Genomic DNA, 5,146 nt, shown 5'->3' with positions numbered 1-5,146 from the left:
CGACACTTTTTCTTGGCTGCCAACAAATATTTTGTCGTTCGTTGTAAAATGCAAATTGTAAGTCGAATCGGATTTTACCCAAATTATGAAGACGTGTCGACCTGGATTGAATTCGAATTCTTGGGTTGTAGTACCTGGCAAAAAGTAATAGTCATAAGAATTTTTTATTTTTTTTTATTTATACAAATCAATCAATCAGAAATACAAATGAATGATCGATGAGATCATTTCTATACGGGTCGATTGTGATTAGTCGTCGTGTATGTGAATAGTGAGATCTGTCGTTGTATGCGTACCGATATCAACAAGGAAATCGGCATAGATAAATGAAACATTTCAAAGTCACATTGTAGTACAAATCTTGATTTAATGAAAAATATCTGAATCAGAAGAATATTTTACCCAGTTACTTGCAAATAATAAAACAAATTAAACATTTGTGCCGTGACTAAACGTAAGTTTATTGATTAGAAATTATTTCTATATTAAAATAGATAATGTTTTTATAGACAAGACAGATTCTAAAGCTGTTAAATGAAAAAATAAAAAGACTCTACTGACGAGCAAACATAATTTAATCCAGAACATAAAAATGGACTCTACTGACAAGCAAACTTTAATTACAATCGAATTGATAAAAAGGGACTCTACTGATGACTAAATTTGAAATTAGTGAATATAAAAATTGAAAAAGATCTCCACTAACTGATATAGATATAAAAGATATAGAAAGGAAACATATAAAAAAGGGACTCTACTGACGAGGAAACTTTAGTTTTGATCTAAAAGATTAAAAAGGACTATACTGACGAGCAAATAAAAAATCGAATAGTTAAAATATGATCATAAGTTCTATCTTAAAGTTAAAAATGGATTCTACTGACAAGCCAACAAAGTTTTGATCGATAAGAACTCTACTGACGATCAAATTTGAAACTAGCAATATAAAAAGGACTCTACCGACAGGCAAACTAAAAGTTGACAAAAAAAAAGATCAAAGGACTACTGACAAGCAAACTTTAATTTCAACTTAGAAGAAGAAAAAGGACTCTACTGACAAGCAAATTTTAATTTCAATCTAGAGGAAAAGAAAATGACTCTACTGACGAGCAAAATATGAATATGAAATGACTCTAAAAAAGAACTCTACTGACGAGCAAACTCAATTTTAATATAAAATATTTAAAAGTGGACTTTACTGGCGACCAAATTTGAAATTCGTAATTAGAAAAAAAGACTCTACTGACAAGTACAAAATGGACTCTACTGACAAGTGATCGAATAACTTGATAGAAATGTACAAAATCGATCTAAAAGACAAAAAAGGGACTCTACTAACGAGCAAAATTATTAATATTAAATTACTCGAAAAAGAGACTCTACTGTCGAGCAAAATTATTAATATTTAACTTCCCGAAGGAGAAGTTTATGTTTTCATCAAAAAATCCGAATTGCTAATTTTATGTTTTCTCGACGTTTCAAGCCATTCTGAATCAAATGAGACCAAATTTAAGGGAAAAGTATGTGTGTGTGTATGTGTGTATGAGTTCCTTTAGAAAAGGGACTCTACTGACGAGCAACTTGAATTTCAGATCGAATGTAAATTAGTAATTTTTTTTTTCACTGTAAAGGATGGAGTTACTTAAAACTCAGATCGAATGTAAATCCTTGATTTTTTTGCAGAAAAAGGACTCTACTGACCCTTTGAAAAAGAGACTCTACTAATCAGAAATTACTTCATTCATTGACTGCTTGTAATTTTTTTACTTTTTTCCAGACGATATTCAATTTGCACGTCAGTAGAGTCCTTTTTTAATAACTTTGCTCGTTAGTAGAATCCGCTTTTCAAGTCATTAAATATTAATAATTTTGCTCGACAGTAGAGTCTCTTTTTCAAATTATTTAATACTAATAAATTTGGCTCGTTAATAGAATCCCTTCTTTGTCTTTTTAAATCAATTTTGTACATTTCTATCAAATTATTTGATCACTTGGTAGTAGAGTCCTTTTTGTCTTTTTTGCCAATTTTCAGTTTGCTCGACAGTAGAGTTTTTTTTTCTAATTACGAATTTCCAATTTGGTCGCCAGTAAAGTCTATTTTTAAATATTTTATATTAAAATTGAGTTTGCTCGTCAGTAGAGTTCTTTTTTAGAGACATTTCTTATTCATATTTTGCTCGTCAGTAGAGTCCCTTTCTTTTCCTCTAGATCGGAATTAATTAAGAATTTGCTTGTCAGTAGAGTCTCTTTTACAAAACATTTTTCGTTAATATTTTGGCTTATCAGTACAGTCCCTTTTAGTATCTAAATTAAATTTGCTTTTCAGTAGAGTCCTTTTTCTTCTTCTAAGTTGAAATTAAAATTTGCTTGTCAGTAGAGTCCTTTTTATTCTTCTAAGTTGAAATTAATAATTTGCTTGTCAGTAGAGTCCCTTTTACAAAACATTTTTCGTTAATACTTTTGATTATCAGTATTGTCCCTTTTAGTATCTTAATTAAATTCGATTACCAGTAGAGTCCTTTTCTTTTCCTCTAAATTAAAATTAAAGTTTGCTTGTCAGTAGTCCTTTGATCTTTTTTGACAACTTTTAGTTTGCCTGTCAGTAGAGTCCTTTTTATATTTGCTAGTTTCAAATTTGATCGTCAGTAGAGTTCTTATCGATCAAAACTTTGTTGGCTTGTCAGTAGAATCCCTTTTTAACTTTAAGATAAAATTTATGATCATATTTTAACTATTCGATTTTTATTAAAGTCCTTTTTAATCTGTTAGATCAAAACTAATGTTTCCTCGTCAGTAGAGTCCTTTTTTATATGTTTCCTTTCTATATCTTTTATATCTATACCAATTAGTAGTCAGTTTTTTATATTTACTAATATGCAAATTTAGTCATCAGTAGAGTCCCTTTTTATCAACTCGATTGTAATTAAAGTTTGCTTGTCAGTAGAGTTCATTTTTATGTTCTGGATTGAAATTATGTTTGCTCGTCAGTAGAGTCCTTTTAATTTTTCATTTAACAGCTTTAGAATCTGTCTTGTCTATAAAAACATTATCTATTTTAATATAGAAATAATTTTGAATCGATAAACTTACGTTTAGTACATGGCACAAAAGTTTAATTTGTTTTAATATTTTCTAGAAACAGGATAAAATATTCTTCTGATTCGGGCATTTTTTCATTAAATCAAGATTTGTACTACAATGTGACTTTGAAATGTTTCATTTATCTATGTCGATTTCCTTGTCGATACAACGACAGATATCTATTCACGCGACACGACGACTAATCACAATCGACCCGTATAGAAATGATTTAATCGAGAGCAAATGACTCTCACTTGACCTTGCCGTAACAATTTTCGTCGCATTTGTACGGATTTACACCCTAGTCGCGCCTAAAGAAGTTTTACTTCAATAATTAAAATATATAGAAGAAATATAAGGTTGTCAAATATCTCCCTTCCGCGTTTTTGTATTATAAAGCAAGAGCAAAAAAGCGGAAGGGAGATATTTGACAACCTAATAATAAATCAGACATTTATTTCATCGAGAGCGAATGACGTACAGTTCGGGCGTAACGCATTTCGTTGCATTCTCACAGATTTACATGTTTGGCGGCGGAGGGGAAGGGGGGGAGGGTACTGATTATAAATACCACCAAGGGGGGATGGAAGGTCAAAAAATTCCTAAAAAATCGATCACATGAAGATAATAAATTATGGCAAAGTACTCACCAAGTGTCTCCACCACAACTTCAGGCTCCGAGTACCCAAAACCGTCCCAGCAATATTTTTCCAAGACAACCCTGCCCATAGCCGGTTTACTCGTCATAGTCTCATCCTGCTCCCAGCTAATCCTTTTCTTAGAATTCAGTCTCCTAATTTCTTCATCGAGTGGCACAACCGACTCCAAAGAATACAAATCGAGATGGGAAAAACTTATTATCAAATTCACCACATTTGGGTTATCAATAAACAAAAACGCATGAGAGTTTCTAGTCAGAGATAAACAATTCGGCCAAACTATGTTCTGGTAGACTTTATCCTCTGGTGGTGGTTCTTTGGGTTTGATTTTACTTGTTTTGGCTGTTTTATCTTTGGTGGTTGTTTTATCTTTGGTGGCGGTTTTTGCAGAACTTTTGGCAGTGTTTGCTAAAGGTTGTTTCGGTGTGTAGTCTGTCAGTTTTATATTGCAAGAGTAACAAGATGGTTTGACGAATATTATGATTTTGGAGAGATGCTCCTTGATTTCTTGCATGTTGAACCAGATACTCGGATCTGGTGGTAGAGGCGTTTCTTTTTTTGGTGCCTTTGTAACCCTTGGCTGGTTTCTTTTGATCTTGGGCGCTGGTAATAAAAAAGGTATCTTATGCGTGTGCCCCTTTGGTAGTAAAAATTGTAAAAAGTCATCTATTTGCTGTGCGATCAGGCGTATTTTATATAAAAACAAGCAAGGAAAAATCTTATAACTGAAGAATTTATGTTAAAAGTTTATGTAAATAATAATATAACCGTTCATGTAAAACAGACTGACTAATTATATATTCTTTAACTAATCACATGCATTACAAATATTATTAACAATCACATATTGACACAAACAAAGAAAAACATATACGAGTATACATGAACATAGAGTTATAAGCGTTAGTATCAACACTTCAACAATAACTAGTACAAATTGCTGGAACTTCCCGTACCGTAATGAAATATTCGAAAAATTTTAAACGTTTTCAAATATATTATTTCAAATTATATTATTATATTGTTACAAATACTGTAACTATCATTATTTTTGCTATCTTGTGTTATATCTGAGCAAATCAAATGTAAATCATAAATCATAAATCAATTTATCTCCAGGACATTAACAATCGTCATTTAATTTCGAATTTCAATTCAAAAAAAAATATAGTCGCCTAATTTGCACAAAATTGAAAAAGTGCTACCGTACAGTCACAGTCTAAACGCATTTGCAAATATTCTGTGCGTCGTTTTCACTTATACTGTGCTTAGCTAGGCGGCATTTTCACATTTTACAATAGTTTTCACGAAATTGAAAAGTTTGCTCCGATACATAAACAGTTTGAACGCACTCGGGTAAACATTTGTACCAGAGTGTCGCTTAGACTATGCTTAGCCAGGGCAAT

The sequence above is a fragment of the Ctenocephalides felis genome, unplaced genomic scaffold, assembly GCF_003426905.1.
Source record: "Ctenocephalides felis isolate EL2017-DRISC unplaced genomic scaffold, ASM342690v1 CF-g0.4_SCAFFOLD_03572, whole genome shotgun sequence".
Taxonomy (NCBI): Eukaryota; Metazoa; Arthropoda; class Insecta; order Siphonaptera; family Pulicidae; genus Ctenocephalides; species Ctenocephalides felis.
This window is presented reverse-complemented; position numbering follows the sequence as displayed.